Source organism: Arachis ipaensis, chromosome B4 (assembly GCF_059453495.1).
Source record: "Arachis ipaensis isolate K30076 ecotype BB chromosome B4, ASM5945349v1, whole genome shotgun sequence".
Classification (NCBI taxonomy): Eukaryota; Viridiplantae; Streptophyta; class Magnoliopsida; order Fabales; family Fabaceae; genus Arachis; species Arachis ipaensis.
Window position 1 is genome coordinate 51,422,961 of NC_142439.1, and position 7,236 is coordinate 51,430,196.

Consider the following 7,236-nt stretch of genomic DNA (forward strand, 5'->3'; position numbering starts at 1 on the left):
GTTGAGGTCCATGATCTCTTATTTGCTCCATCCTTTTTTTAGTGATGGGCTTATCCTCTTCAATGAGGATATCTCCCTCTATGTAAATTCCAGCCGAATTGCAAAGGTGGCATATGAGGTGAGGAAAGGCTAACCTTGCCCAAGTGGTGGACTTGTCAGCTACCTTGTAGAGTTCTTGAGGTATAATCTCATGAACTTCCATCTCTTCTCCAATCATGATACTATGGATCATGATGGCCCGGTCTATAGTAACTTCAGACAGGTTACTATTAGGAATGATTGAGCGTTGAATAAACTCTAGCCATCCCCTAGCCACTGGTTTGAGGTCATGCCTTCTTAATTGAATCGGCTTGCCTCTTGAGTCAATTTTCCATTGAGCTCCTTCCTCACATATGTCTATGAGGACTTGGTCCAACCTTTAATCAAAGTTGACCCTTCTTGTGTAGGGGCGTGCGTTCTCTTCCATCATTGGCAAGTTGAACGCCAGCCTTACATTTTCCAGACTGAAATCTAAGTATTTCTCCCGAACCATAGTAAGCCAATGCTTCGGATTCGGGTTCACACTTTGATCATGGTTCCTTGTGATCCATGCGTTTGCATAGAACTCTTGAACCGTTAGGATCTCGACTTGTTGAATGGCGTTGGTGAGAACTTCCCAACCTCTTCTTTGGATTTCAAGTCGGATCTCCGGATACTCATTCCTTTTGAGCTTGAAAGGAACCTCAGGGATCACTTTCTTCTTGGCCACAACTTCATAGAAGTGGTCTTGATGGACCTTTGAGATGAATCTCTCCATCTCCCATGTCTCAGAGGTGGAAGCAATTGCCTTCCCTTTCCTCTTTCTGGAGGTTTCTCTGGCCTTAGATGCCATAAATGGTTATGGAAAAACAAAAAGCTATGCTTTTACCACACCAAACTTAAAATGTTTGCTCGTCCCCGAGCAAAAGAAGAAAGAAAGAAGTAGAAGAAGAAGAGAAATGGAGGAGAGGGAGATGGTTTCGGCCAAGGGGAAGAAGAAAGGGTCTTGTTGTGTGAAAATGAAGATGGAATGAGGGGTTTATATATGAGTGGGGAGGGGTTTAGGTTCGGCCATTTAGGGTTGGGCTTGGTAGGGAAAATATTTTGAATTTGAAGGTAGGTGGGGTTTGTGGGGAAGAGAAGATGGATGTGAGTGGTGAGGGAGTGATGGGAAAGAGTGATTGAGTTGATTGGTGAGGGGTATTTAGGGAGGAGTGTTATGAAAAGGTGGGAAGAGGAGAGAAGAAGGGTAGGTGGGGATCCTGTGGGGTCCACAGATCCTGAAGAAATCCTGTGGGGTCCACAGATCAAGTGGGGCCAAGGACTTAACATCGTTGCCTCAATTAGGCGTGTAAAACGCCCTATATATGCAATCCTGGCATTTAACGCCAGACTGCAGCATGTTGCTGGCGTTAAACGCCACTTCCTTGCTTGTTTTGGGCGTTCAACGCCAGTCTATAGCATGTTTCTGGCGTTAAACGCCAGTCTGATGCTTGTTTCTGGCGTTTAACGCCAGCTTTCCTCTGGGTGCAATCCTGGCGTTTAAGTGCCAGATTGCTGCTTATTTCTGGCGTTTAACGCCAGTTTCATGCTCTGTTCTGGCGTTAAACGCCAGCCAGATGCTCCTTACTGGCGTTTAAACGCCAGTAAGCTCTTCCTCCAGGGTGTGCTATTTTTAATGCTGTTTTTCATTCTGTTTTTAATTTTTCAGTAGTTTTTGTGACTTCACATGATCATCAACCTAATAAAACACGAAATAATAAAGAGAAAATAAAATAAAATTAATTAAATAACATTGGGTTGCCTCCCAACAAGCGCTTCTTTAATGTCAATAGCTTGACAGTGAGCTCTCATGGAGCCTCACAGATAATCAGAGCAAGGTTGGAACCTCCCAACACCAAACTTAGAGTTTGAATATGGGGGTTCACCACCAAACTTAGAGTTTGGTTGTGGCCTCCCAACACCAAACTTAGAGTTTGACTGTGAGGGCTCTGGTTGACTCTGCAGTGAGAGAAGCTTTTCATGCTTCCTCTCCATGGTTACAGAAGGAGATCCTTGAGTTTTAAACATAAGTTTGTCCTCATTCAGTTGAAAGATCAATTCTCCTCTGTCCACATCAATCACAGCTCTTGCTGTGGCTAGGAAGGGTCTTCCAAGGATGATGGATTCATCCTCATCCTTCCCAGTGTCTAGGATTATGAAATTAGCAGGGATGTAAAGGCCTTCAACTTTTACTAACACGTCCTCTACTTGTCCATAAGCCTATTTTCTGGAGTTATCTGCCATCTCTAATGAGATTCTGGCAGCTTGCACCTCAAAGATTCCCAGTTTCTCCATTACAGAGAGTGGCATGAGGTTTATCCCTGATCCAAGGTCACATAGAGCCTTCTCAAAGGCCATGGTGCCTATGGTGCAAGGTATTAAGAACTTTTCAGGATCCTGTTTCTTCTGAGGCAATGTCAGTTGATCCAGATCACTCAGTTCATTGATGAGCAAGGGAGGTTCATCTTCCCAAGTCTCATTACCAAATAATTTGGCATTCAGCTTCATGATTGCACCAAGGTACTTGGCAACTTGCTCTTCAGTAACATCTTCATTCTCTTCAGAAGAAGAATACTCATCAGAGCTCATGAATGGCATAAGGAGGTTCAATAGAATCTCTATGGTCTCTAGATGAGCCTCAGGTTCCTTTGGTTCCTAAGAGGAAAACTCTTTATTGATCACTGGACGTCCCAGGAGGTCTTCCTCACTAGGATTCACGTCCTTCCCCTCCCTTGTAGGTTCGGTCATGATGGTCAATTCAATGGCCTTGCACTCTCCTTTTGGGTTTTCTTCTGTATTGCTTAGGAGAGTACTTGGAAGAGTTTCAGTGACCCTTTTACTCAGCTGGCCCACTTGTGCCTCTAAATTTCTAATAGAGAACCTTGTTTTATTCATAAAACTTAAAGTGGCCTTAGATAGATCAGAGACTATATTTGCTAAGCTAGATGGATTCTGCTCAGAATTTTCTGTCTGTTGCTGAGTGGATGATGGAAAAGGCTTGCTATTGCTAAACCTGTTTCTTCCACCATTGTTAAAGCCTTGTTGAGGCTTTTGTTGATCCTTCCATGAGAAATTTGGATGATTTCTCCATGAGGGATTATAGGTGTTTCCATAAGGTTCACCCATGTAATTCATCTCTGCTATTGCAGGGTTCTCAGGATCATAAGCTTCTTCTTCAGAAGATGCCTCTTTAGTACTGTTGGATGATTCCTTCAATCCATTCAGACTCTGAGAGATCATATTGACTTGATGAGTTAATATTTTATTCTGAGCCAATATGGCATTCAGAGTATCAATTTCAAGAACTCCCTTCCTCATAGGCGTCCCATTACTCACAGGATTCCTTTCAGAAGTGTACATAAACTGGTTATTTGCAACCATGTCAATGAGTTCTTGAGTTTCTATAGGCGTTTTCTTTAGGTGAATGGATCCACCTGCAGAATGGTCCAGTGACATCTTTGATAGCTCAGACAGACCATCATAGAATATATCCAGGATGGTCCATTCTGAAAGCATGTCAGAAAGACACTTTTTGGTCAGTTCATTGTATCTCTCCCAAGCTTCATAGAGGGATTCACCTTCTTTCTGTTTGAAGGTTTGAACATCCATTCTAAGCTTACTAAGCTTTTGAGGAGGAAAGAACTTCGCTAAGAAAGCTGTGACCAGCTTATCCCAAGAGTTCAGGCTATCCTTAGGTTGAGAGTCCAACCATATTCTAGCTCTGTCTCTTATAGCAAACGGGAAAAGCATAAGGCTGTAGACCTCGGGATCAACCCCATTGGTCTTAACAGTATCACAGATCTGCAAGAATTCAGTTAAGAACTGAAAAGGATCTTCAGATGGAAGTCCATGAAACTTGTAGTTCTATTGCATCAGAGAAACTAATTGAGGTTTAAGCTCAAAGTTGTTTGCTCCAATGGTAGGGATTGAGATGCTTCTTCCATGTAAATTGGAATTTGGTGCAGTAAAGTCACCAAGCATCTTCCTTGCATTGTTATTATTTTCGGCCATGTTTTCTCCTTTTTCGAAAATTTCTGTCAGATTTTTCTCCAGAAAGTTGTGCTTTGGCTTCCCTTAGCTTCCTCTTCAGAGTCCTTTCAGGTTCAGGATCAGCTTCAACAAGATTGTTCTTATCCTTGTTCCTGCTCATATGAAAAAGAAGAAGACAGAAAAGAAAATATGGAATCCTCTATGTCACAGTATAGAGATTCCTTTATGTGAGTAGAAGAATAGAAAAATAGAAGAAGAGAATTTCGAACACCAAGAGGAAGAGAGGGTTCGAATTTTGAGATGAAGAGGAGTGTTAGTAAATAAATAAATAAATAAATAATTAGAAGGAGATGAGAGAGAGGGAATTTCGAAAATTAATTAAATTAAAAATAAAATTTAAAGTTAAATTTCGAAAATAAAAATTGAAATCAAATTAAATTAAAAATTAAAACAATTAGTTAATAAAAAAGAAATTTGAAAAAGGGGGAAGGGATTTTCGAAAATTAGAGAGAGATAATTTGTTAGGTAGTTTTGAAAAAGATATGATTGAAACAAAAAGATAAGATTGATTGAAAAAGATTTGAAAATCAATTTAAAAAAGATAAGAAGTTAGAAAAGATTTTGAAATTGATTTTGAAAAAGATGTGATTGAAATAAAAAAAAAAGATGTGATTGAAACAAAAAGATAAGATTGATTGAAAAAGATTTGAAAATGAAATTTAAAAAGATTTGATTTTGAAAATTAAAGTTGATTACTTGACTAACAAGAAACTAAAAAGATATGATTCTAGAGTTTAAAGATTGAACTTTTCTTATTAGGCAAGTAACAAACTTAATATTTTTGAATCAATCACATTAATTGTTAGTAATATTTTCGAAAACATGAAATAAACATAAGAAAGAGATTTTGAAAATTATGAAATAAGATAAGAAAAAGATTTTTGAAAATCATTTTGGAATTTTCGAAAATTATGAATGAAAAATGAAAAAGATTTGATTTTTGAAAAAGATTTGAAAAAGATAAGATTTTTAAATTGAAAATTTGATTTGACTCATAAGAAATAACTAAATTTTTAAATTTTTGACTAAATCAAATCAAATTTTCAAAAATTATGAGTGAAAAAGGGAAAGATATTTTTTTATTTTTGAATTTTCAATGAAGAAAGAGAAAAACAACCCAAAGACTCAATGCATGAAAATTTTGGATCAAAACATGTGATGCATGCAAGAACACTATGAATGTCAAGATAAACACCAAGAACACTTTGAATGTCAAGATGAACACCAAGAACTTATTTTTGAAAAATTTTCAAGAAAAGAAAAGATGCAAGACACCAAACTTAAAATTTTTTATTCTTTAGACATTAACAAATTGAAAATGCATATGAAAAACAAGAAAAGACACAAAACAAGAAAATATGAAGATCAAACAAGAAGACTGGCCAAGAACAACCTGAAGATCATGAAGAATGCATGCATGAGTTTTCGAAAAATGCACAAATTTTTAAACATGCAATTAACACCAAACTTAAAAGTTGACTCTAGACTCAAGCAAGAAACACAAAAAAAATATTTTTTGATTTTATGATTGTGTAAATTTTTTTGTATTTTTCAAAAATTAATTGGGAAAAACGAAAAAGAAAATATTTTTTTTATTTTTTTGAAAATAAGAATAATAAAAAAAAGGTTAAAATTAAAATAAAGTTACCTAATCTGAGCAACAAGATGAACCGTCAGTTGTCCAAACTCGAACAATCCCCAGCAACGGCGCCAAAAACTTGGTGCGCAGAAATTGTGACGGTTCCATTCCTTGGTAACGGTGCTAAAAACTTTATACGCACGCTCATAATCTTAATTCTTTGTCACAACTTCGCACAGCTGACCAGCAAGTGCACTGGGTCGTCCAAGTAATAAACCTTATGTGAGTAAGGATCGATCCCACGGAGATTGTCGGCTTGAAGCAAGCTATGGTCACCTTGTAAATCACAGTCAGGCAGATTCAAATGGTTTTATGAATTGATAAGTAAAAGATAAATAAAATATAATTAGGATTGAGATACTTATGTAATTTATTGGTGAGAGTTTCAGATAAGCGTATAGAGATGCTTTCGTTCCTCTGAACCTCTGCTTTCCTGCTGTCTTCATCCAACCATTCCTACTCCTTTCCATGGCAAGCATTATGTAAGGCATCACCGTTGTCAATGGCTACATCCCATCCTCTCTGTGAAAATGGTCCAATGCGCTGTCACTGCATGGCTAATCATCTAGCGGTTCTTGATCATACTGGAATAGGATTTACTATCCTTTTGCGTCTGTCACTACGCCCAACACTCGCGAGTTTGAAGCTCGTCACAGCCATCCCTTCCCAGATCTTACTCGGAATACCACAGACAAGGTTTAGACTTTCCGGATCTTAAGAATGGCCATCCATGGGTTCTAACTTATACCACGAAGATTCTAATATCTCGGACTCGGTCCTCTGTATTAGATATCTAAGAGATACTCATTCTAGCTTGTTTGCATGTAGAACAGAAGTGTTTGTAAGGCACGCGTTCATAGGTGAGAATGATGATGAGCGTCACATAATCATCACATTCATCATGTTCTTGGGTGCGAATGGATATCTTAGAGAAGGAATAAGCTTGAATTGAATAGAAAAATAGTAGTACTTTGTATTAATTCATGAGGAACAGCAGAGTTCCACACCTTAATCTATGGAGTGTAGAAACTCTACCGTTGAAAATACATAAGTGATAATGGTCCAGGCATGGCCGAATGGCCAGCCCCAATGAACGTCTAAGATAGCATAAAACTGATCAAAGATCTGATCCAAAGATGTAAATACAATAGTAAAAAGTCCTATTTATACTAAACTAGTTACTAGGGTTTGCAGAAATGAGTAAATGATGCAGAAATCCACTTCCGGGGCCCACTTGGTGTGTGCTTGGGCTGAGCATTGAGCTTTACATGTGTAGAGGTCTTTCTTGGAGTTGAACGCCAGTTTGTAACCTGTTTCTGGCATTTAACTCCAATTTGCAACCTGTGTCTGGCGTTTGACTCCAGAATGCACCATGGAACTGGCGTTCAACACCAGTTTACGTCATCTATCCTTAACCAAAGTATGGACTATTATATATTGCTGGAACGCCCTGGATGTTTACTTTCCAACGCAATTGAGAGCGCACC

General features: G+C 38.3%; 1 non-coding gene across 1 annotated transcript; it reads left to right on the plus strand.

The window, feature by feature from the left end:
* Positions 1 to 3,570: 3,570 nt before the first annotated feature.
* LOC148567541 (small nucleolar RNA R71) lies at positions 3,571 to 3,678 on the plus strand. Its single transcript, XR_015883112.1, has one exon. It is a non-coding gene; the product is annotated as a small nucleolar RNA R71 (small nucleolar RNA).
* Positions 3,679 to 7,236: the final 3,558 nt, after the last annotated feature.